The 27310-nt window shown below is 43.0% G+C and overlaps 1 long non-coding RNA gene across 5 annotated transcripts in view; it reads left to right on the plus strand.

Moving 5' to 3' along the window:
• The first annotated feature begins 5570 nt into the window (after positions 1 to 5570).
• LOC122555422 (uncharacterized) overlaps positions 5571 to 27310 on the plus strand; it is a 331724-nt gene continuing 309984 nt past the window's right edge. For all 5 annotated transcript variants that reach the window (XR_015758781.1, XR_006313264.2, XR_006313266.2 and 2 more), the window contains exon 1: positions 5571 to 5905. This is a non-coding gene — a long non-coding RNA (uncharacterized LOC122555422). The remainder of the gene's footprint in view (positions 5906 to 27310) is intronic.

Genomic DNA, 27310 nt, shown 5'->3' on the forward strand with positions numbered 1-27310 from the left:
AGGTCCTTTCATGGGTTTGATATTATTAGTCATTGTGGGTACCCACTCAAAGTGGTTGGACGTGCATTGAGTTAATTTGTCCAACACAAGGGCAATAATAGAAAAACTGTGTGCATCTTTTGCAGCACACGGGGTCCCAGGTAACAGGCCATTGTTTACCAGCAGAAAATTTGAGTATTTCCTAAAGTTGAAAGGTATTCAACATATAACGACAGCTCCATGCCATCCATCATCCAATGGTCTGATAGAAAGTGCAGACCAAAGTTTAAAGAAACAGCCTACAGCTTTACCAGATCCCAAACTGGTCCAGTTCCTGTTTGATTGTAGAACCACCCCTCATGCAACTGCAGAGATAGCTCCAGCAGAGTTGCTAATGAGGAGAAGACTCAGCACCAGGTTAAGTCCGATCTTCCCGGGCCTGGAGTTGGGTAGGGTGAAACAGCATCAAGAACGCTAATGCCAGACACAAGGCTCAGCCAAGCGAGAGAGACAGTTTACTTCAGGTGACAATGTTTGGTGTAGCAACCATGGAAATGCCCCTGTCTGAGAAGAGACATGGTCAAGGTGAGGCCAGGTCCAGTGACGTATAAAGTACCAGTAGGCGCGATGGTCCTGAACAAGCACATGGACCATATGAAAACTGCAAACTCTCAAACAGTGCGGGAGCTAAACGTGCCTGGTTCCTCGACAGCTTTTCCGACTGTTCTGAAACCTCTCCATTAAAGATGCCTTGTGTTCTCCCTTTCCAGTAAAGATACCTTGGAATCTGAGATGGACATGGTAGATGTCACCATCTCGATGCCTTTGCCCCGTCTGAAGAATGAATTTTTTCCAAGACGCTCCTGGAGCAAGAGGTGAACTACTTGAGTGTTACACACCACCCGTATCAGAGGGAGAGTCGGAGGAACCTGATCCCAGGTTAAACGTCCCAGGAGGAGCACCTATATAAAAAGAACTGGCAGATGTCTTTGAACTCAAAGGGGGAGGGATGTAATGATTGTAATTAGGTCAACCAGGTGGGCCTCATAGAATATCAGTTACCTGATTGGGGCTATTAATCTGGTCTAGTCAGGGATCCCTGGCTGAACATAAACAAGAGAGTCAGACATACTGTTCACCCTGAGAGCTGGACGACTCTCCATGTGTAAATAAAGGGGGACTTGGTAACGGGATATGGGCCTCTGCAGTATTATTTCACTGTGAAGTAGATCATTCCCATTAATTTCACCAGTGCTACGCCAGTACTAAAACATAGTTCTTTCAGTTTCTCATTCTCACTTGTTCCTTGGTTCATTCTTTAAGTACTTCAAGGCCTACGGTGGCTCAGTGGTTACCACTGCTGCCTCACAGCGCCAGGGACCCGGGTTCGATTCCCGCGACTATCTGTGTGGAGTTTGCCTATTGTCTGTGTGGGTTTCCTCCGGGTGCTCTGGTTTCTTCCCACAATCCAAAGATGTGCAGGTCAGGTGAATTGGCCATGCTAAATTGCCCACAGTGTTAGGTGCATTAGTCAGGGGTAAATATAGAGTAGGGGAATGGGTCTGGGTAGGTTATTCTTCGGAGGGTCAGTATGAACTTGTTGGGCCGAAGGGCCTGATTCCATACTGTTGGAATCTAATCTACTAGCCATTTCCTGTCTACAAGGTTTCCAATGCATCACAGCCAACCTGGTCTTCAATCCATTAATAGTTTTCTTTATTTCGGTTTAAGATTCTTGTTTCGGAATGAACTACATCTTTTTCAAACTTAATTGAAAATTCCTACTTATTATGGTCACTTTTTTTTTAACGATAAAGATTAATATCTTCTCATTGCATAATACCAGATCAAGAGAAGGTTATCCCTAGCATCCTGCAAAATATCTATCCCTCAGCCAACTACATTAAGAGCTGATTATCTGGTCATTGTCACACTGATATTTATGGGTGTTTGCTGTGAATAAAACAGCCACTGTGTTTCTATACATCACAACTCTGGCTGCCCTTCCCAATAATTGCATTGGTTCGAAAGGGCTTTGGGTCAATTTCGTTTAACATCTTCATTTCTGTTACATCCTTTTGAGATGATTGTAAATTGTAAATTAACTCTGAAAGGATGCAACAGGAGGTCGTTGAGAGGACGTTGTCGAGTTCAAGGGATTTATACATTGTTGATATCATCTTTTGGTTCAATTGAAGAGCAGATCATAGAGGTATTTAAGGGAAAGCTGGATAAGTACATGAAGGTGAAAGGAATAGAGGGTTATGCAGCTAGATTGAGATAAAGCAAACCAGACTCTTACTGCTTGTTACCTGTTATTTCATCTCTCACCCCCACCCCATCCAGGCATTTCACTTTGGTTCTCCCTCCCCTTCTCAAAAGCATGAAAGCTGGTGTTGACCAATTTCCTGTTTCTGAACCGTGCATCAAAGCAAAGAGAAGAGTATGTGCCATTGTAAAACATGCAACATTCAAGCTGTACAAGAGGCTGTCAAAGGCTATCAGAGTTACAAAATATTGGCCCAGAAAGGAGTAAAGAAATGGCTGGGAAAGTACAGTAAATTAATCCAGGGCAGAACGGGAAGAGACCATTTACAAGGTCGGAGCCGGAAGATCTGTAAGGAATGTTGTGTTTTGCGATTTTTAAAAATATTCATTCATGTGGACATCATTGACTGAGCCAGCATTTATTGCACATCTCTAATTGCCCAGAGGGCAATTGAGAGTCAACCACTGTGCTGAGGGCAGGAGTACTGTGTGTAGTTCTGGCCACCATACAGGAGGAAGCATGTGATTGCACTAAAGGATACAAAGGAAATTCACCAGGACGTTGTCGAGTGGAGAAGCTGAGCTATGAAGAGAGGCTGGAATAGGTCAGGTTGTTTTCTTTGAAGCAGAGAAGGATGAGGGGGGACCTGATAGAGATGTATAAGACTGTGAGGGCCAGAGGAGGATGGATAGGAAACAGCTGATAGAGCTGTTCTTTACTCTGCCGTTGCAAACTTACTCTGGACTAAGCCTTTGTTTCTTTAGCATAACTGAGGTTTCTGTTACCTGTTATTTCAACTCTCACCCCCACCCCATCCAGGCATTTCACTTTGGTTCTCTCTCCCCTTCTCAAAAGCATGAAAGTTACTGTATTTCCATCCTCCTTCAAATCAGACTGGAACCATAAAACCTCTACAGTGCGGAAAGAGGCCATTCGGCGACTGATCCTCCAAAGAGCATCCCACCCAGACCCACATTTCCCACGGCTAATCCACCCAGCCTGCACACCCCAGGGTAAGTCAGCAAGGCCAATCCACCTACCCCAGCTTTGCAACTGTGGGAGGAAACCGGAGCAAACCCGTGCAGACAAGGCGAGTGTGTGCAAACTCCCCACAGACAATCACCCAGGGCTGGATTCAAACCCAGGGTCTAGAGTGTGGTGCTGGAAAAGCGCAGCAGGTCCGGCAACATCTAATGCCCTGGCGCTGTGAGGCAGCAGTGCTAACTACTGAGCTACCGTGCCACCCCCACTTTCAACCTGAACTGCTTTTATCCCCACGGATATTGAGAGACCCGCTGAGTTTCTCCAGCAACAAAACAGAAAAGACATTGTAGTGTCCGTGCAGAGACAGCAGAATTGACGTTTCGGGTCCAGTCACCCTACTTTCTGCTGAGAGTATTTCCAGTCCTTTGTTTCGATTTCAGATCTCCAGCATCTGTACTTCTGTAGCAGCACAGGCATCTGAGCGGTGCTGTTCCTCCATAATAATTCTATGTAATATGATTCGATACCATTGCAGTATCTGCAATAGGAACAGAAATAACGTAGAGAATGCTTTGTCCCAGAGACCGTTACAGAGCATTGTGAAGGAATGACACTGAGTCACAACATAACATATAACTTACTTTGTTCCCTCTCATCAAATCAGTGAACTCTGTTTAATAAATACCATTTGCCGACAAAGCACTATTTTCTATGCACCGTCCACCACAATCTGTTTCACGGCTCACGATCACAGGCTGCTGTTGGGTGGGTCCTCACTTATTTGCATGTAAATCGCGCACACATCAAAAATAATACACACCACAAATTAACGAGGAGCTCCCTTTTGCTGATGGCTGCCTTATGTGTTTAATTAGCGCACAGTAATTGATGGTTAAGGGTTTCCGGGGTCTTTTTTTTTTGTACTGTATAAAGCCCTTTGCGGATTTTAAATACACAGAAAAAGAGTGTGCATAACGGAAATGTGAAGTGACTGACGGTCGATTCGGCTCTGGTAATGATCTTCATTTTTCCGGGTTTGTTTTTGCACATTTTTAATTACTCCACACCAGAGGCAAGGTGACTCTGGCGTGCCGCACGCAAACTACTCTCCGCGATTACTTGGGTCATTTCTATCCGACAGGGGCAATAAAAACAGACACAAAGCAGAGCAATAAACGAACAGCCACTTTATTTCTTCACATCAGCTCACCAAGCATTCTGGGAAAATAGATCCAGGGTCTAAAGCTTATTTTGTTGCATTCTGCATCGGGTGAATTTTGTTCTCGTTCAGGGACGTGTGAATTATTTTAATTTCTGCAAGCTGAGCTCTTACAAATTTATTTATTGGACTAAGATAGCATGACGGGAGGTGCAGAGAAACAGGGAGGAAGCAGTAATTATAGGTAACCGTGTGTAAATGCTGCCAATGAGAGAGACGGGTGAGGATCCCCCCCCCCCCCCGGATTATGAAGAAACATAGCAGGACGCTGCAATTTAATTAATTTTGAGTGGCCTCTTATTGGCTGCAGTTTTGCAGAATGACTGGTTGGAAAGGTCTCTGCTTACAAGGGGTCCCTGAGCAGGAAATCTATTGTATGCTGAAGTTGATATGACTGTATTCTTTGGCAAAGTGGGTGAGAGAGGGAAAGAACTGAACTCTAAAAAGCTTCGTAGCGATCTCCACACTCATTTTTTTTTGTATTCCAACAGATGTTAGCGTGTTCCAAACCCCTGGCTGACTCTCTTCCCCCCTGCCCTCTCAATCACTCCGTTAAGGACACGGCGCTACCTACCCCATGCACGGTTCTTCTTTTAAAAAAAAACAACGAACTTTTCAGGGGACAGAGAAAGGGATGGTCTATATATACGCTTTATCAAAAACAAAAATTCAAGATTTCTAAAAAGTCGCCGGTAGCTTATGAAAAGGGTCCTGAGCATAGAGTGTAACATTAAAGAGATAGATGTGAAGATTTCTGCTCAGAACAAAGGATAACAGTTTCTAGCCTGGGGTTCAGCTGACGGTTTTTATATTATTGGGGTTTTTTTTGTGGACCAAGAATTTTTCGCCAAATTATTATGTTTTTTACATGAAAGCCAGTGACGATTCAATCGCCCCTGGTTCCACTCTATAATTGGAAGCAAGTAGATTATTTACTGTTTGTTTCACCAGATAGGGTGAAATTCCCCCCCCCCCCCCGGTTTCATATAAAAAGAATCACCCCCTGGAAAGGAACGCAATCTGGGCTGGCTGCCAAGGGCTGGCATTTCAACAGCAGTAGCTTTTCAGAGTGGAATGAGAGGTTGTGGGAAGGGAGGGTAGTCCTATCTCTCACTCCCGCCTTTGCTGTTCTCTATCTCTGTTGTCTGCTTCACTCCGTATTCTCTCTCGATTTCTTTGTCTCTATTGCTACACAGAAGTCTATCTGTTGCTCCCTCTCTGTCTTTCTGTGTCTACTTCCCCCTATCGTTGCCTATGTCGAGCTTTCTGTCTCTATCTCGGGGAGCCCAGTACTGTCGAGACATAGCTAGGTCTCAGAAGATTGCCCGTGAAAACAGCAGCACACGAAAGAAACCAAGAGAGAACCAAATCTGGTTCTCGGTCGCTGCCAAAGTTGAAAGGCTTCAGGAGGGAGAGTTGCCAATCCCTGTCTCAGCCAATCTGTCACATCATTGGTGAGGAACCCATTTGCATCATACGTTAATGAGCTTTGTTTAACATATTGCTTTCCAAGCCGTTAGAGCTTCTCATTAATGACACTGTATGTATGGAGTGATTCATTACGGCTGTGGTGCAGTTAGCGCTCTTATTTCGGGTTGCGGAGGGTGTATTGGGCCAGGGAAGGTGAGGGTGTACTAACGACATTGCAGAACGTTTCGTCATATTGGCGGACAACTTTCTAAATCATTAGTGATACATCCAACTAACTCTGCCATAACTATCAACATGTCGGCTTCTTTCCCTCTTTGACCCTTTCACACTTATCTTCCTTTTCCTCGCCATCTTTAACTCCCACTTTCTCCTTCTTCACCTTTTCCTGCTGTGCCTCTACCTCTATCGTTTTGCCCTTTGCTTCCTTTTTTTATTTTTTCCCTGCTCCCCTGTTGCTCACTTTCACTATTTTCTAGGCTCCTCCCTTTCCCTTAGCCCCATTTTCCTGTGTTTCTGCTCCACCTCTCCCTCTCTCTCCCTCCTTCCTTCCCTCTTTCATCCTCAGAGTATCCCTGTTTTTGAGAAAGATCAGAGAAGCAGCAATTATATCTCCAGTGCCGATGAATGCAGCACTTAGAAGCTTGATGTACCTAGCAGGCACCACAGAACCTTGATCTGAATTGTGTGTTGGACTCTAGTTAATTGGTGCGAAAACCAGACTGAATTCGGTATCTTGTAAACATTGAATTTAATACAGGTTATATTCTGATTTTAAATACTAATTGGTTGGTGTGCCAACAACCAACAAATTTCACCCTATCTGGTGAAACAAACAGTAAATAATCTACTTGCTCCTATTATAGAGGGAACCAGGGGCAATTGAATTGTCACTGGCTTTCATGTAAAAAAAAACATAATATTGCAAATATAGAAGACATCTCAGCCTTTCTTTGCAGGGGGAATGATGTAAATGGCTTCAGGAATGTTGATTTATTAACAAATAGAATTGAGGTCAATCTTCCCCTTTACACAATTTGCACTGATTTGCATCTGCTTTACTGGATCAGTCAAGAATGTGTACGTGTGTGAGAGAGACTGAGGGGAGGGAGAGAGAGAGAGAGATGGTAAAAGACAGAGGGGAGAGACCAGAGAGAGGGTCACTGGGAGAGATGGAGACAGATGGAGAGAAGGTGAGAGATAGGTGGAAGTGCAGGGCTATGACAGGTAGATTGACGCATGGCTGGTATCCAGTTACAGTACCACATTACTGTGGGATCTGCGAGCAGTTTATCAGCTACACATCAGTATTCACCTGGCATGGCTGTTCTGATTAGCTCCCCTTGCTATAAATCTTGGAATCTGAATTGTGCATAATGCATCAAGTACACACTGGAGTGGAGGGGGGGGGGGCCTTCCTGGGAAGGGGTGGGGGACTGTGGGCAAGGAGAAAGGAAAGGGTGGGGGTGGTGGGAAACGATGGGCTTGTCTCCCTCCCACTCGCCTATCGAGGACTCTTGGCTCAGTGTCAGAACCTAACACATTATTCACCCACAGGCTCCCTCTAAGACCTTACAGCTGCAACAGTCACGTGTGCCATAACAAAATGTACACCCTGCTCCTGCCTCCATAAATTAAGATTTCCGAGACACTTGTACTCTGGTAAAGGTTACTGGATAATTGAGAGGTCCTTTCCTGTTGATTTTCACCCTCCCTCCCCCCCCCCCCCACACACACACACACAGACACACGCTACCCCCCCCCCACACACACACAGACACACGCAACCCCCCCCCTCCCCACACACACACACAGACACACCACATTGGTTTTGTTTTATTGCTCATCATTTTGTATGCATCTGGGTTGACCTGAGGAGCTGCTGTATCCTTCTTCTTCAGTGTGCATTTTGATAGAGGAAAAAAAATCCCAACACAATAATAATCAGAATGCTTTCTGTTCAGATAGTTATCGGCCACACACTCCCAACCTTCAAAAACAAATGGTGAAGTGTCATTTAATTTTTAATCATCTCGCCTTTGTTTTGAAATCCTTCTAATGCCTCAGTCCTCCTACCGCTTCCCTATCTCTGCAAGTTCCCCAGTTCCTGCCTGTGTCACCACCCCCCCCAACACCCCTCCGATCTCCGCCTTCCTCCAAAGCTGGTCTTTTGCAGATCCTCCATTTCCATCATTCCATCATGCACGGCAATGTTTTCAACTACTTGGGTCCTAACCTCTGGAACTCTTCCCCCCCACTTCCCACACCAAAACCTCTCTGCCTCTCTCTCCCCCTTTAAGATATTCCTGAAAGCGCCAATACTCTGACGCAGCTTTTAGTCACCCCTTCTAATTATAGAATCACACATGCCCTTCAGCCCATTGAGCCTGTACCAAAAATGCACAACTGCTGACATTAGTCCCACTTCCCTACACTAGGACTGTAGAGCCTTGAATGCTATGATACTTCAATTGCCCATCCAAGTACTTTTTAAAGGCTGTGATATTTCTTCAAAGTTTGTGAGAAGATTTGTAGCTCGGGTGCTCGTTGCTGTGGTTCTGTTCGCCGAGCTGGAAGTTTTTGTTGCAAACGTTTCGCCCCCTGTCTAGGTGACATCCTCAGTGCTTGGGAGCCTCCTGTGAAGCGCTTCTGTGGTGTTTCCTCCGGCATTTATAGTGGCCTGTCCCTGCCGCTTCCGGCTGTCAGTTTCAGCTGTCCGCTGTAGTGGCCGGTATATTGGGTCCAGGTCGATGTGTTTGTTGATGGAGTTTGTGGATGAGTGCCAAGCTTCTAGGAATTCCCTGGCTGTTCTTTTTTTCGCTTGCCCTATAATGGTAGTGTTGTCTCAGCAACGACAAGCAACATGAATTTGACTGGGACAACACTACCATTATAGGGCAAGCGAAACAAAGAACAGCCAGGGAATTCCTAGAAGCTTGGCACTCATCCACAAACTCCATCAACAAACACATCGACCTGGACCCAATATACCGGCCACTACAGCGGACAGCTGAAACTGACAGCCGGAAGCGGCAGGGACAGGCCACTATAAATGCCGGAGGAAACACCACAGAAGCGCTTCACAGGAGGCTCCCAAGCACTGAGGATGTCACCTAGACAGAGGACGAAACGTTTGCAACAAAAACTTCCAGCTCGGCGAACAGAACCACAGCAGCTGTGATATTTCTGCCTCGACTACCCTTCCAGGCAGTGTATTTCAGACCTCCATCACCCTTTTGGTGAAAACGCTTTACTCTGCCTTTCTCTTTAAACCTATGCCCCCTTGGTAATGACCTTTCAACTAATGGACTAACTATTTTGGTAAGAGTAATAAAAAGATGGGGTACTGGGCTAACGGTCGGATACTTGGTAGTGTGGATGAGCAGAAAGATCTTGGTGTCCATGTACACAAATCTTTGAAAGTTGCCACCCAGGTAAATAGTGCGGTGAAGAAGGCATATGGCGTACTGGCTTTTATTGGTAGAGGAATTGAGTTCCGGAGTACTGAGGTCATGTTGCAGTTGTATAAGACTCTGGTGCGGCCGCATCTGGAGTATTGTGTGCAGTTTTGGTCCCCATACTATAGGAAGGATGTGGAGGCACTGGAACGGGTGCAGAGGAGGTTTACCAGGATGTTGCCTGGTATGGTAGGAAGATCGTATGAGGAAAGGCTGAGGCACTTGGGGCTGTTTTCATTGGAGAAAAGAAGGTTTAGGGGTGACTTGATAGAGGTGTACAAGATGATTAGGGGTTTAGATAGGGTCGACAGTGAGAATCTTTTTCCACGTATGGAGTCAGCTATTTCAAGGGGGCATAGCTTTAAATTAAGGGGGGGTAGGTATAGGACAGATGTTAGGGGTAGATTCTTTACTCAGCGAGTCGTGAGTTCATGGAATGCCCTGCCAGTAGCAGTGGTGGACTCTCCTTCATTATGGGCATTTAAACGTGCATTGGATAGGCATATGGAGGATAGTGGGCTAGTGTAGGTTAGGTGGGCTTGGATCGGCGCAACATCGAGGGCCAAAGGGCCTGTACTGCGCTGTATTCTTCTATGTTCTATGTTCTATGTTCTATGTTCTATTTCCTATCCAGCTGGTCCATGCCCCTCATAATCTTATACACCTCAATCAGGTCTCCACTCAACCCTATCTGCTCCAAAGAAAACAATCCACGCTTATTCAGACTCTCTTCACACCTAAAATGTTCCTTCCCAGGCAACATCCAGGTGAATCTCCCTGTCTTATGTTTTGGATAAGAATTTTTGTTTGTTACCACTCCTGGGAAATGCTTGGGGGCATTGCACTGTGTTAAATGTGCCATATAAATATATGATGTTGTTCAACATGTTCAACGTTGCCTCCCGCTGATCAAAAATATGTGACACTCTCCACCTAAATTGCCTATTAACTGCATTTCAGCTCCCAAACATTCTCTCAAACAAACACATCATTGGAAGAAAGAACAAAAGTTGCATTCATATATTAGATAGAGAAATAAAGTTGAGATTTTGCTTCCAGTATGACTCTTCAAATTGGATTCTCTTTCCACAGATGTTGAAAGACCTGTTACATTTCTCTAGCATTTTGTTTGCATTTCAGATGTCCAACATCTGCACTACTTTGATTTTTGCACTGATATAGTGCCAGTTAGGGGGGCGTAATCTAAAAATTAAGGCCAGACATAAATTGAGATGTTAGGAAGCACTTCTATGTGCATAGAGTGTGTAGAGATTTGGAACTCTCTTTAACAAATGGCAGTGGATACTGGATCAACTGTTAATTTTAAATCTGTTAAGCCAAGTAAGCAAATATTATGGGATGCACCAAAGTCAGATGTACAGAGTTAGGCCACAGATTATTCATTGAATGGCAGAACAGACTGAAGGGGATAGAACAAAGATGAATGCAGCACAGGAACAGACTGTTTGGCCTGTTAAGCCTGCACCGACACATTCTGTCCTTCCATACTAAAACTGTCTTCACTTACAGGATCCGTATCCCTCTATTCCCTTCCTATTCATGTATTCACCCAGGTGTTACTTGTTTTTGCTTTAATCATGCTCTTTTAGCTGGATTAATTACAGTAGGGAAGATTTGTAATTTCTTCAAAATGTCTATGAAATCTGGAATGGTTTGTAAGCAGGTTTCAAAAGGAGTTTAAGCATTTGTATCAGCTATAAAGTGATTAATTGGAATTTTCTTGATTCATATGAAGTGCTGTTCAATGTTACTTGGCAACCCTTGGTCAGGAAACAATACCATCAGGGAAGAAGTTTACATAGCAAAGCTGTGTAACTGGCAAGGTGATCACTTTATAAAGACAGAAAGCAGAGTTACAAGCAGACAAGCTTGAGTATATTCATGGCAGAGACATGGACATAAAGAGAAAATGTAGAGGCTGCAAGAGGAATATAAATTTCTTGTGAGCTGGCGAAAAAGGCCAATAAAACTGAATTTGGAGATGCGAAAAGGCTGGATGCTTTCTCAGAGACAAACAAATTGAGGTACTATTATTTACTTGGGATAAAGTAAACTTTTGAAAGTGGCACCATCAGAATTATTGTGACCCAAGAGAGAAGGGAACAGAGAAGTACACTTTGCTTATTGTAACTCAAAAGATTAAAGTTGTTTTGGGATGGGTCCCCAGATCTACCCTTGATATTTATTTATTTATCTAAGAATTGTGTGGCTATGTAGTGCCTCATTTGTGTGGGTAATAAAACACACTTTTAGTTGTGTAAGACATATCTTCATTGTATTGAGTATTTGACATGTTATTTACCTTTTTATTTGCAGCATTATTCATGGTTAGTTCATGTTAGTTCTGATTCATGGCAAAGTAAACATTACAAACATTAAATATTTTTGGTAATTTCTTCAGTTGGGGTAATTAGATGAAACCATAAGAGAAAATGCTGGAAAATCTCAGCAGGTCTGGCAGTATTGACAAAGGGTCAGTTAGACTCAAAACGTTAGCTCTTTTCTCTCCTTACAGACGCTGCCAGACCTGCTGAGACTTTCCAGCATTTTCTCTTTTGGTTTCAGATTCCAGCATCCGCAGTAATTTGCTTTTATCCTTAATTAATGAGGTAATTAAGTGAATTTGGATCTTGTGGATGATGGCCGCCCTCCCTCCCATGAGATTGTAACAAATTTGTGGGCTTGAGTCTGGAGTCAGATCAAAGACTGGAAAACAGTATTCAAGGATCTTTCTGGAATTTAATAAACAAGATTTCAAATTTGCTTTTGCTTCATTGAATTGTTGACAAAAAGAGAGACATGTTTCTAAAGCTTTTTGTCTTGTCTTCATCAGGACAAATGCAAGAATGCCAAATTTCAAGTGACCACACAATTTATACTGTCAAGAAATAAGGGTGTTAATTGCTGGGAAAGTTGACTGTACTTGGTGTGGTATGGTCATTGGAGAAAGAATGAGGCAATACAGTCTCCCAGGCTTCTGGGTAACACCAAAAAGAACATTATTCCCTTAGTTTACAGAGAACAGGGCATTGTGTATGAATATATGTCGTCTCTATCATATGTACATGACATTATGCATCTCATACATTATCTCAAATTGGCAGGTACTGCAGCTATTGGCACACTATCCTACTTGTTCAACCCTGTATCATTTTTGAACTGTTAGCCAACTCACCAGTTTTCTGATGAAGCTTGATTCTACATTACCTTGACTCTGTAACATATGTACTCTTGCTTCTTATAAGATGCACATATGTAATCAATTCAAAATCAAGGTCATGTTCTTTCCAAGTTTGATTAATTTATCAGTTTTCAATTACCTCCCCTATTTCTATCGTAAATGCTTTTATAGCCTTTGTGATGACTTCTAAAGTCATATCTGCCTTCCTTGTCTCCCTGCTAAATACCTATCTCAGCTTATCAAAGTTTTACCACCAAAAATATACTGTTACCTGCACGAGCCCCACCTTCATGCACTAGGACTATAGCCTTGAATGTTATGACATTTCAGGTACCCATCCAAGTATATTTTAAAAACTGCGAGTTTTCTTGCCTCAACTATCCTACCAGGCATCACCATCTGGGTGAAAACTTTAGCTCAAATCCCTCTAAATCTTCCTGTATTTAAAAGTATGCCCCCTTGTGAATTATAGAATTTTTATTCCATTCAACAATGGTCATGATTTGACTTTTAATGAATTCCTGCAGTGACAGGATTCAAATCAAGGTTACCAGGACATTACAGTGCCTCTGGATTACGAGTCCAGCAACAATATCACTACACCACTCTGTCCACCATACAAATTATCCTATTTATCTTATTTCTGCCATTTCTTTACCATTACCAGTGAGATTAACCATAGCGTCCTTCCCTCAATGAGGAATATTAAAGGTTAAGGAGTGAAGGTGGGAAAATGAATTTCAACACAGGTCAGCCAATATTGAATGCCCCACTGTTGTTCTTATATTTGCATTGGACTGACGAAGGAAAATTTGAGGTGGTGGAATATCTAAAATTGGAACTCAATTTAAAATAGTTATATTTTTGTTCGCACGTACCTTCCATGCAAATACTGAAAAGTGGACAACACAGTCCATGGGTGAAATTAGTCATGCTGTTTTCATAGATATTAATTTGAGATATCAGTTCCCACTTGTTAGTGGATTACATAATATTTGTGTGAGTGGGTTGGGCTTGTTGATTAGTGTAATTGTTAGTTGTGTATAATTACAGGTTAATTGAAAGCACATAATTTTATTTATCATGAGGTTTGTTGAGATTTGTTTACTCATTCACGGGATGTGGGCAAAACTGGCTAGATGAGTATTAATTGCCTATAGGCATTAGGTGTCCATAAGACCATAAGATATAGGAGCAGAAATTAGGCCATTCGGCCCATTGCTGTGGATCTGGAGGCTAGACCAGGTAAAGGCATGTAGTTTTTTTTTCTCTAACAAACATAAATATTTGAATAAACTCAGCAGGTCTGGCAGTACCTATGGAGAGAGAAATAGAGTTGACCTTTCAAGTCAGGTGACCCTTCAGAACTTTTCTTTAGAAGGTCAGTTCCTAAAAGTCATTAGTGAACGTGGCTTTTTTCTGCCAATCAACAATATCATTAGACATTTAGTTCCAGATTTTAAAAATGAATTCAAATTCCACATCTGCCATAGCAGGATTTGGACCCAAGTCTTCAGAACATTACCTGGATCTCTGGACTAATAATCTAGCAATAATACCGGTAGGTCATCATTGCTCCCTTAGTATTAAATACTGGCCAGGAGAGAAATTGCCACTCTTTCTTTAAAATCATTATTGGTGTGAGATCTTATCAAGATTGGAAAATCCCATTCTGATCTTGATCAGACACAAAATATTGCAAACTTGCTTTCCTGCAGTTTTTCTGAGTGATCTCCTAATGGAAGATCCTTCAGAAGTGGCTTAATGCAGGATTGCTTGGAGAGATTAGTGAAACTGTGGAGAAGCTGTGTTCCCTTCTCACAGCATTATTTGCCATTTCCCAGTAAGTCAAGAGTCCAAATGCCATAAAGCTTCTTTGACAAGTCAGGGAGAGAAGGTGAGCATGGAGGTGGGTGAGGTGGAAGAGCAGCAGATAGGTCAAATGGATGGGTCAAGATAGGTGGATGAGATGAGTATGGGGCGATGCTGGTCAAGGGCGAGATGGTCAGATCAGCTTGGGAGTTGGGTTGAGTCAGGGGCTAGTCAAGGATACCAGAGTTGCTGTGGTTATGTTGTGGGGAGGTTGGGTCTGGTTAGTGGGATTTCCGGCCGGTGGGGGGGGGGGGGGGGGGGAGGAGGGGGTGGTCAGGAGAATGGGCTTGAGGAAGGAGTTGGTTGGTGTTTTGTCAGTGAGAGTCATTGGAAAGCCCATTGCATTGTTACCCAGGAGATGAACAAGGATTTTTCGGTCTAACATTTCCAGGGTAACTTTCAAGGTCAATACAATGAAACTGTCTTAATGGAGGATCCCAGGGAACAGGAGGTTTCTGCTGTTCTCATGGTCTGGTCAGTTCCCACACTCCACATGTTGGGTCCTCTAGCTTATGTGTATTGAGTTTACAACCATTTATATTTTTGGACATTCAAGCAAATATCTAGGAACTTCTACATCCACCTCAGAGGTCAGGCAATATGATGGTGATGTGTCCCTTCCTTAAACTGCACCTTTGACAGTGCAACGTTCCCTCTGTTGTTTTGAGCTCAATCTTTAACGTGGGATGTGGGCTCATATCCATCTGAACAAAAGTTGTTGCCAAGAACCTCATGGATTCTGTGACTTTGTGCCCATTCAGGAGAAGGGCTGGAGGAAGCTTCCCAATTTCTCTCTTTCTAAACACAAAGAACTGTGGATACTTGAGATCAGAAACAAAAACAGAAATTGCTGGAGAAACTCTGCAGGTCTGGTATGGAGAGAAAGCACATTTAATGTTTCGGGTTTGATTTGATTTATTATTGTCACATATACCTAGGTACAGTGAAAAGTTTTGTTTTGAGTGCAGTACAGGCAGATCATTCCATACAAAGTGTATTAGGATAATAGAACAGAGCAAGGAATACAATGATATGGCTGCAGAGAATGTGTGCAGAAAGCGAAATCAACATTAAATTTAAAATTTGAGAGGTCCATTCAGAAATCTAATAACAGTTGGGAAGAAGTACTTGAATCTGCTGGTACGTGTATGAGTCTGGTGACTGTTCTGATGAACAGTTACTGGACTCAAAATGTTAACTCTGCTTTCTTCCCACAGATACTGCCAGACCTGCTGAGTTTCTCCAACAATTTTGACTTTTGTTGATTACTGCTGTCACAGTTTCCATGGTAACACATTATCAGGTATAAATGCTTCAGAGACTTCAGCAGAAATTCCACTTATGCAGTAGATCTAGCATTCCCAATAATTCAAGAACAGACAGTGTCTGTGTTCTTTGGATGGTTTCAGAGACACTCTGTGTGTAAAATGCAAAAATATAGCTTTTATGTCAATTGATCTCACTCCTATGAATATTTGGCCAAAGAACTTAAAAAGATTTTTAAGATTACTTTTCCAGCTGTGGGACAGTTAACTCTCTCATTGTCTTCAAAATCACAAGCAACTACCCTCAATTTAACCTGACAAGTCTCATGTACAATGACTTTTTTTCAATATGGATGCATTATTTTTAAATATTGGTTCATGGGATGTAGTAGTCGCTGACTCAGCCTATGTTTATTGCCTCTCCCTAATTACTCTGGGGAAGGGGACAGTGAGCTGCCTCATTAAACTGCTACAGTCCATGTCATGTATTTATGCCCACAATGCTTTTAGAAAAATTGTTGCAGGAGTTTGGCTTCCAAGTCAGAATGGTGAATGGGAACTTGGGTGGATGGTGTTCCCATCTGTCTTTGTCCAATATGCTAGAGGTGTGAGTTTTGAAAGTGCTGTTGGAGGACCCTGGCCAAGTTATTGCAGTGTATCTTGTAGTTGCTACACACTGGGAGCACTCTGTCATTAGTGGAGGACATTTGTGGATGAGGTGCCAGTTAAGCAGGCTGCTTTGACCTGGATGATGTCAAGCTTCTGGAGTGTTGATGGCACTGCACCCACCCAGGGAAGTGGGGAGTATTCCATCATACTTGTGACTACGCCGTTTGGAGATAATGGTCAAGAACAGACAAAGCAGGAGGTGAGTTACACAATGAAGAATACCTGGCTTCCAATGTGCTCTTATTGCCACAACAGTTATCCAGTTAGTGCAGCTCATTCTGTTCAGTGGTAACTCCTGGGATGTTGGTAGTGGGGATTCAGCTGTTGTGGTACAATTAAGTATCAAGGGGTGAAGCTTCGATTCTGCCTTGGTGGAGATGTTCATTGCCTGGCACTTGTGTGGTGTGAATGCACCTTATCAGTCCAAGCTTAGATATTGTCCAGGCCTTGTTGCACATGGACAGGGTTTACTTCAGTATCAGAGGAATCACAAATGGTGCTGCACATCTTTCAGTCATCAGCAACATCCCCATTTCTGATTTATGATGTTCTTACATATGTCTCTGAACTCATCATCAGCAAATTCCCTCTAATTCAGTCAGATAATTGTAGTAAGTCCAAATATAGTCACCATGTCTACCACAGGTAGAATGACAATCTTTGAACATTAGAACCTTTATCTTTACATCAATACCTTGTTAATGGTAACTGCAAATGAAAAGTTTATTTTGTCATGGTAGTTTTCACCAGTGCTTTTCAGATTTATCACACTTTTCACTTATATCTTCTAGCAGGCTTGGTTAAGCATTATCAAATACAATTAAGTTTTAATTGACAAATAGGATGAGAATATTGTCCATGAAACTTTTAAGACATTTGCATTTCTTCTTTCTCATTCATCCCTCCTGATACCATTTAATATTTCTCTAAAATGCCAACAAGAAGAATCTGATGAGCATATGAACTATGAGCTGCAATAGGCCACTCGGCCCTTTCAGCCTGCTCCATCATTCACTAAGATGGTGGCTGATCTGATTACTCCATGTTTCTCTGGAATAAGTGGGAAGGTGGAGTAATCTGATCAGGCATGATCTTATCGAATGGTTCAACAGACTTAAGGGTCAAGCGGCCTATTCCAGTTCCTACCTCACATGAGTACACGTGCATTTAGATATCCAGGATTTAGTTTGATTCTTTCATTATTTTTGTAAAGGCTAGCCTTATCTACAGATTCACTATCAGGTTTGGACTTTGTATCCCTTCCTTTTGGAGGCTGTTTACCATTTCTCCATACTTCTGTCTGTTCCTGTTTCTCTATGATCTTTCCAAATTTAATTGCTAGCTCCCACTATTCATTTTAAACACCCTCTACTTCCCAAGCTATACAGCTCATGAGAACATTGATCCAGTATAGCTCAGCTGGAGGCTGTCTTGTTGGTTCGGATGCTATTTTGCCAAGTACTGCTGCCCGAGCCCCATGAAATGGAACCAATTTGTCCCACAGTGGTCTTTTCAGCCATGTATTAATCTCCCTAATCTTCTTTGACCAATGCCAATTTTCAGACAGTTAGGCCAAAATTCTAGAGACTATTATCTTTTGAGGTCCTGTTTCTTAATTTAGAGCCTAGCTCCACATATTAATTATGAAGAACCTCTTTTGTTGTCATACCTATGTTGCTTTGTAAAGGTGATGCAGTAAGTGAGGGACTACTATAGATTTAACACCTGATGGGCCAACGGGCCTGTTCTGTACTATATGAGTCTAAGTGTACATTTTGCAAGAGCTGAACAGCATTCTGTCTCAGCCTGATAAGTGTTAAGTAACGCTTGTGACATTGCAAATGCCAGGCATTTGTCATCTTCAAGAAGAGGGATCTCTGACCTAATGTTTATCTACATCTGAACGCTGCCTTTTGTTTCATTAGTAAATTTAGATATAAATGAATGGGTAGGGTTGCCTTGTTGTGTAAGGTTGGACAGGCTAGGTTTGTATCTGCTGTAGCCTACAGTAAGAAGCAACTTGACTGAAACATCTAAATTTCCGAGGGTACTTGTCAGGGTGGCTGTGGAGGAGGAGATTTCCTCTTATAAAGGAATCTAGAATTAGGAATCATTGCTTAAAATGAGATGTTGCACATGAAAAATAGAGATTCCACAAAACATTTTCTCCAGCGGGTCATGAGTCTTCTTGGAACTCTCACTGAAAAGACGATGGAAGAATATTTTTAAGACCGAGGTAGACAGATTCTTGTTAGGTAAGGAAAATGAAAGTTAACCAAGGGTGAGGAGGAGGAGGGATGGGGATGGTGAGAGTGGATGAGTGCTAGATGGAAATATGGATTTGAGGTCAAATCAGCAATGATCTTACTAAATGGAGTGAAGTTTGCAGGGACTGAATGGCTTGCTCTTTCTCCTAATGTGTACATTTTTATGAAGATATGTGGATTGTGATCCCATCATTTAAGTGGCTAAATGGATGCAACCCCCATCACAGATCCTTACTGAACACTGTTAGTCAAGTCCTGCCAATTAGATTACCTGCCCTTCCTCTCAAACTATTTTAATCAGACTGAGTTTCTAGACAACAGATGTTCAGCTTACTGGTTTATAATTCCCTGATTCTCTTCTCGTTTAGATAGCAGAGTAATGTGCAGAACTTTCCAATCTAAAAGGACTGTTCCAATTTGAAAGAAATTTGTAAGATTATTAAAGTATCTCGAATATGCTTACCTACCTCTATCAATCCATAGGATAGAAACCATCTGGACCTGGAGATGGGTAACTATTTAGTGTCATTACTTTGTTCTTTAGCTTAATATAATCCAAGTGAGCCTCTGTTCCTTGTTTAATAATTGTTTCCTTGGAGTTTTATCATATTGACCTCCTCTATTACTGTAAATCTGACACAATATATCCATCATTCAATCATTTTTGTAACAGCGTAAATGTCAGCTTATGAGTTGTCTGATGAAGCCTTGAAAAATGATCTCCATAAATGTGAGTGTCTTAATTGCCAATTATAAAGGCAAACTAAGTGGATGTGTTTTAAACTCCCACGCATCTTTTCATTTTATTGCCAGTGTTCAGGAGGGCTACATTGCAGAACCTCTGCAGATGAGCACTCCTGGTACCTCTGCCAGCATGTGACATTGAATAAGGTTAAAAATCACACCAGGTTATAGTGCAACAGGTTTATTTGGAAGCAGTAGAACCTGATGGTGTGTGATTTTTAACGTTGTCCACCTCTGTCCAGCACCGGCTCCCCCACATCACATTGTTGTTTGAGGTGGTTTCAGCCAGCAATCTTACATTGTCTTTGCATTGTTATGGACTTATCTGATGGTTAGGCAGAGGATGCATCGTCATAGATTATCTGCAGAAAGATTCTGTTCTTTAATAACAAGAAGCCAAATTGCATGATAGCAATAAATCCAGTTCCATTTGGTTAGCATCATTACTAGAACCTAAGGGAGCTGGTATAGATACATTCTCTCCATGTGAAAGTAGGAGTTACGCGTCTCCACCATCAGGCATGTTAGGTGTGACATTAGTAGAATGGGTGCTACCTATGTAATTAACATTAACCCCTTCAGAACCATTACCTTTAACAATACCTATATTACACCTGACTGCACCCTTCTTCCAAATAGAAGGAAAGTATCTTCTTTTGTTGACATCAAGTCTCTTGGAACATTCTTTATAGATTAATTTTTCGTAGCTCTTACTATCTATTTGCTGCCTTGTTGTTTGTGTATTTCCCACATCCGAGTGTGTATTGTCGATTGCATTTTTTATGAAATGGTTCTTTCAGTTTAACTTGACACTTAATTCTCTGTGTTTTATTTTGCCAAGTATTCTTCTGGCCCCTTAGAGATATAAATTTGTTCTAAATCAGATTGAGTTATTTTTCAACACCTCTGACAGACCTTCTGTTATTTTATCCGTTGAGAGATTTGGCTGGTTTATATGAGGGACTGGGAACAATGGAAATGGGAGCAGGGGTATGCTGTACAATCTGTGAAGTTGTCCAGTACGATTGTGGCTGATGTTGGACTTGAACTCTACTCTCCACCCACCCATCACTTCCCTGAAAAACCAAAAGTCTGTCGACTGTGGAAACAAAGGAAATAGGAGTTGGTCATCTGGCCTTCAAGCCTGCCTACCATTCAGCATGACCATGGTTGATCATCCAGCTCAGTCTCCAATTCCTGCTTTGCCGTCATACCTTTTGATCCCTTTAGCCATAAGGACTATAGCCTACTTCTTCTTGAAAACATTCAGTGTTTCGGCAAAGCCTGCTTTCTGTGGTAGTGATTTCCACAGGCTCACCACTCTCCGAGTGAAGACATTTTTATTCACTAGCACTTTACACCCCACCACCCCCTAAAACTTCCCTCCCCATCCCCCAAACTAATGCATAAATGCTGTCCCTCCACACTTCACTTCAGCTCTGATGAAGCATCGTCTAGACTTGATACGTTAGCTTGCTCTCTTTCTATGGATGCTGTCTGCCCCACTGTGATCTCCAGCGTTTGTTCCTCTCCCCATTTCAATTTGAAATGGCTTACCCCAATATCTTTAGATTGTGACCTCTAGTTCTGGACACCCCAGTCATGGAGAACATTCTTCCTGCATTTACCCCATCCAGTTCTGTTAAAATATTATCGGTTTCTACAAGATTCTTCTGTAGTGAATACAATCCAATTCCCGCTCCCGACCGCTTCCCCCCCCTTAGCCCCACCCTACCCAATCCAGTCTGTCTTCATGCATCATTCCTTCTATTCCAGGAGTCTGGTAAACCTTTGTTGCACTATGTCCACAGTAAGACTATATTTCATCAGATGAGGAGAACAATACTGCACACAATACTCAAGGTGTGGTCTCACCAAAGCCCAATACAATTTCAGCAGGCCATCCCTACCCCTGTACTCATATCCCCCTTGCTATTAAAGCAACAACCCATTTGCCTTCTTTGTTGTCGGCTGTACTTGCATGCTTACTTTCAGTGACTAATGCACAAGGACACTCAGGTCTTGTTGCACATCCCCTTTTCCCAATGTATTGCCATTCATATTGGTTATCCTATTTTTGTGACCAAAGTGGATAACCTCACATTTACCCATGTTTTACTTAATCTGTTATGCATTTGCTCACCCACACAACTTGTCCAAATCACACTGAAGCATCTCTGCATCCTCTTTACAGCTCACCCTCTCACCAGCTTCATAATCATAGAATCCCTACAGTGTGGAAACAGGTCCTTCGGCCCAACAAGTCTACACCAACCGTCCGAAGAGTAACTCACCCAGAGCCAGTCCCCTACCCTATTACTTTACATGTACCCCTGACTAATACACCTAACCTTACACATCCCTGAATACTATGGACAATTTAGCATGGCCAATTCACCTAACCTGCATATCCTAGGACTGTGGGAGGAAACTGGAGCACCCAGAGGGGAACCATGCAGACACAGGAGAATGTGCAAACTTCACATAGACAGTCGCCTGAAGTTGGAATTGAACATGGATCCCTGGTGCTGTGAGGCAGCAGTGCTAACCACTGTGCCGCCCCAGGTTCTCATCATTGTTAAGCCCTCTAATACGATGGACCTTTCAAAGATATGCATAGTTTTAGATTAGATTTTTTTTTAGATTACATTACAGTATGGAAACAGGCCCTTCGGCCCAACAAGTCCACACCGTCCCGCCGAAGCGCAACCCACCCATACCCCTACATTTACCCCTATACCTAACACTACGGGCAATTTAGCATGGCCAATTCACCTGACCTGCACATCTTTGGACTGTGGGAGGAAACCGGAGCACCCGGAGGAAACCCACGCAGACACGGGGAGAACGTGCAAACTCCACACAGTCAGTCGCCTGAGTCGGGAATTGAACCCTGGTCTCTGGCGCTGTGAGGCAGCAGTGCTAACCACTGTGCCACCGTGCCGCACAGTGGTTAGCACTGCTGCCTCACAGCACCAGGGATCCATGTTCAATTCCAACTTCAGGCGACTGTCTATGTATAGTTCTGGCAATACCTCCTTATACTGTTCCTCCAATCCCACCATTTGCCTTTCTAATTCTACTTCATATGCCTGCATGTTACCTGCATTAGTTGTACGAGTACACACAAGTTACTCTGAACATCAACATTTCTAAACTTGACGTCTTTTTAAAAATATTTTGTTTTTACATTCTTACTCTGAAGTGAATAACCACACTTTTTCCCACATTATACTCCATCTGTCATCTTTCTGCTCACTTATTTAATCTATTTATAACTATTTGCAGCCTTCATATGCCCTCTCCACAGTTGACAACTGCATGTAACTTCATGTCATTTAAAAAAAGGATACCTCACTCTGTTATTTTTGTCTTAGTCATATCAATTGCATATCACTGAGGCCCCAGCACTGACCCTTACAACACTCCACTAGTTATAAACTGCCAACTTGCAAATGTCCTTTTTATTCCTCTTCTTCACTTCCAGTCCATTACCCGATCTTCTATCCATCCTTATATTAACCTTAGTCTTCTCAGTCCTGGGACATCATTGCTGATAAATCCTCAAGGTAGTGTCCCAAGACCAATCATCTCCAGCTACTTCCTCAATGACCTTCCCTCCATCATAAGGTCAGAAATGGGGATGTTTGCACAATAATCAGCACCATCTGCAACTCCTCAGGTACTGAAACAATCTGCTTCTGTGTGCAGCAAGAACTAGACACCACCCAGATTTGGGATGATAAGTGACTAGTAACCTTCATGTCAAACTAATGTCAGGCAGTGACTATGCCCAACTAGCGAGAATCTAACTATTGAGCTTCCCATTCAATGGCATTACGATTTCTGAATTTCCCAACAATCTGCAGGTGGCCATTGAACAGAAACTTAACAGAACTTAAGTATTGTGACAATAAGAGCAGGTCATAGGCTAGGAATTATGCAGTACACAACTCAACTTCCAGTGCCTGTCTACCATTTACAAGGTATAGTGAGGAGAATGATAGAATCCTCCCCACTTGCCTGGATGAATGCAGCTCCATCAACACCCAAGAAGCTTGACATCATGCAGGTAAAAGCAGCTGGCTTGATTTAAACCCCATCCTCCACCACCTTCAATATTGATTCCATTTACCAATGATATACAGTGACACCAGTATGGAGACACTTGCGTACTGCAAGATGCACTGCATTAATTCACCAAGGCTCCTCCAATCAGAAGTTTCCAAATCCACAGCCTGTACTACCGAGAAGGACAAAGGAACAATATCACCATTTCTTTGCTGTCACTGGGTCAGAATCCTGGAACCTCCTTTCTGACAGCACTGTGGTATTTCTATGCCCCAAGGACTACAATAGAAAGCAGCTCATTGCCATCTTCTCATGGACAATCTCCAGGAATTGGCAATAAATACTGGCCTGGCCAGCATCACCTAGATATCATGAATGAATAGAGAGAAAATCTGCTGATTTCCCCATTATCAACTAAACTGAATAAACTCTAAATTCATTAAACATGATTTTATGTTTTGTAAAGCTATATGAATTTGTCTGATGATACAATGATTTTGTAATGATTGCTAAAACTCTCACAGTAGATTTCAATATTTCCTAATTCGCTGATGTCAGGCTAACTGGCATGTAGCTCACTGATTTCCCTCTTCCTCCAGTTTTATTTGCTACCGTCTTATCCACTGGGAACATTTGAGAGTCCAGGGAATTTTAGAAATCATAACCAGCACATCCATTCTGTGCCGCTACTTTCTTTAGAATAGGAGGATATAAGCCCTGTGGTTCTAGTGATTTATGGGATTTTAGTCCTTGAAATTTTATCAATAAATTTTCTCTTCTATTAATTACCTTCAGTTCCTCATTCCTATTCACACTTTGGTTACCATCAATGTGTAGTAGGTAATTTGCATCTTCTGCTGTTAAGATTGAGCAGACGTTATAATGACAATATCTCTGCCATTTCCATATTCCACATGATAGTGATTCCACCATTTGGCTCTCACCAACTTGTATTTTAGCTACTCTCCTTTTTATACAATTACAAAAGCTCTTACCATCTGTTTTTATGTTCCTGGCTAGTTTACATGAAAATTAATTTTTTTCTCTCTTTTTGTCAATTTTTTGTGAATGTTTTAACAATTTCTAAAACATTTCCAAAGTACTCACTTAGTATAGCAAACTTATAAATTTCTTCCTACAATCTAGTACTCTCGTTAACCTCCTTGGAAGCCATGGATGGATCTTCCTTGCTGGTGGAATGTATTATTTTTACACATTTTAGAAATATTTCTTTAGTGGGGAGGTGATGGCCAAGTGGTATTGTCACTGGACTACTAATTCTAAGACCCAGGTAATGTTCAGGGGACCTGAGTTCAAAGTCTGCCACATCAGATGTGGAATTTGAATTCAATAGAAAGATGCTGGAATTAGGAGTTCTATGTAACCATGATTTGGAGATGCTGGTGTTGGACTGGGGTGTACAAAGTTAAAAATCACACAGCACCAGGTTATAGTCCAACAGGTTTAATTGGAAGCACTAGCTTTCAGAGCACTGCTCCTTCATTACATGGTTGTCTGTGAAACCGTTATCAATTGTCAGGAAAAGCCCATCTGATTCAGTAATATCCTTTAGTGAAGGGAATCTGCCCTCCTTATCTGGTCTGGCCTGTAACTCCAGACCCACAGTGACGTGGTTGACTGTTAACTACCCACTGGGCAATTAAGGTCAGGTAATAAATGCAGGCCTGGCCAGTGACACTGTGAATCAATTTTTTTAAAATGCTTCCTACTGTTTATTATATTGTTGTGGATTTGAGTCTTCTTACCCAATCAATAGTAGCCTGCTCTCCCTCATATCTACATAATTGGTTTAGTTTAAGTTGAAAATCTTTTCTGGGATTAGAGTATGTGGGTCTCAACTTGATATTGAATTCAATTGTAGCATGATCACTTTTTTCCATGTAGATCTGGTAATAAGAAATTGCTAAATAACCCAATAGAAAGCAAAATCTAAGAAAAAAGCTATGGATGCTGGAAATCAGAAACAAAAGCAGGAATGCTGGGAATAATCAGCAGGTCAGGCAGTGTCTATGGAGAGAAAGCAGACTGAACATTTCAGGTCCAGTGAACCTTCTTTCGAACTTCAGTTTAGTTTTATAATCTGCTTGATCTCTTACCAATTAACCCATGGCTCACAACACAGATGAATTACTTGAGAGATTTTCCATTTTTAATTCAAACTCTGAAGTCTCACATTGCATGAGCAGAACATCATTCCTGTATATCCTGGATCAGTGGTGCTGGAAGAGCACAGCAATTCAGGCAGCATCCGAGGACAGGCAAAATCGACGTTTCGGGCAAAAGCCCTTCATCAGGAATAAAGGCAGAGAGCCTGAAGCGTGGAGAGATAAGCTAGAGGAGGGTGGGGGTGGGGAGAGAGTGGCATAGAGTACAATAGGTCAGTGGGGAAGGAGATGAAGGTGATAGGTCAGGGAGGAGAGGGTGGAGTGGATAGGTGGAAAAGGAGCTGGGCAGGTCGGACAAGTCCGGACAGGTCAGGGGATCGAGTTTCTGGAGGTTAGAAGCTAGGATGAGGTGGGGGAAGGGGAAATGAGGAAACTGTTGAAATCCACATTGATGCCCTGGGGTTGAAGTGTTCCGAGGCGGAAGATGAGGCGTTCTTCCTCCAGGCGTCTGGTGGTGAGGGAGCGGCGGTGGAGGAGGCCCAGCACCTCCATATCCTCGGCAGAGTGGGAGAGGGAGTTGAAATGTTGAGCCACTGGGCGATTTGGTTGATTGGTGCGGGTGTCTCGGAGATGTTCCCTAAAGCGCTCTGCTAGGAGGCGCCCAGTCTCCCCAATGTAGAGGAGACCGCATCGGGAGCAACGGATACAATAGATGATATTAGTGGATGTGCAGGTAAAACTTTGATGGATGTGGAAAGCTCCTTTGGGGCCTTGGATAGAGGTGAGGGAGGAGGTGTGGGCGCAGGTTTTACAGTTCCTGCGGTGGCAGGGGAAAGTGCCAGGATGGGAGGGTGGGTCGTAGGGGGGCGTGGACCTGACCAGGTAGTCACGGAGGGAACGGTCTTTGCGGAAGGCGGAGAGGGGTGGGGAGGGAAATATATTCCTGGTGGTGGGGTCTGTTTGGAGGTGGCGGAAATGTCGGCGGATGATTTGGTTTATGCGAAGGTTGGTAGGGTGGAAGGTGAGCACCAGGGGCGTTCTGTCCTTGTTGCGGTTGGAGGGGTTGGGTCTGAGGGCGGAGGTGCGGGATGTGGATGAGATGCGTTGGAGGGCATCTTTAACCACGTGGGAAGGGAAATTGCGGTCTCTAAAGAAGGAGGCCATCTGGTGTGTTCTATGGTGGAACCGCTCCTCCTGGGAGCAGATACGGCGGAGGCGGAGGAATTGGGAATACGGGATGGCATTTTTGCAAGAGGTAGGGTGGGAAGAGGTGTAATCCAGGTAGCTGTGGGAGTCGGTGGGTTTGTAGAAGATGTCAGTGTCAAGTCGGTCGTCACTGATGGAGATGGAGAGGTCCAGGAAGGGGAGGGAGGTGTCAGAGATGGTCCAGGTAAATTTAAGGTCAGGGTGGAATGTGTTGGTGAAGTTGATGAATTGCTCAACCTCCTCGCGGGAGCACGAGGTGGCGCCAATGCAGTCATCAATGTAGCGGAGGAAGAGGTGGGGAGTGGTGCCGGTGTAATTACGGAAGATCAACTGCTCTACGTAGCCAACAAAGAGACAGGCATAGCTGGGGCCCATACGTGTGCCCATGGCTACCCCTTTGGTCTGGAGGAAGTGGGAGGATTCAAAGGAGAAATTGTTTAGGGTGAGGACCAGTTCGGCCAAACGAATGAGAGTGTCGGTGGAGGGGTACTGTTGGGAACGTCTGGAGAGGAAAAAACGGAGGGCTTGGAGGCCCTGGTCATGGCGGATGG

The sequence above is a fragment of the Chiloscyllium plagiosum genome, unplaced genomic scaffold (assembly GCF_037043375.1).
Source record: "Chiloscyllium plagiosum isolate Xiang-an unplaced genomic scaffold, Cpla_swu_hap1 HiC_scaffold_12, whole genome shotgun sequence".
Classification (NCBI taxonomy): domain Eukaryota; kingdom Metazoa; phylum Chordata; class Chondrichthyes; order Orectolobiformes; family Hemiscylliidae; genus Chiloscyllium; species Chiloscyllium plagiosum.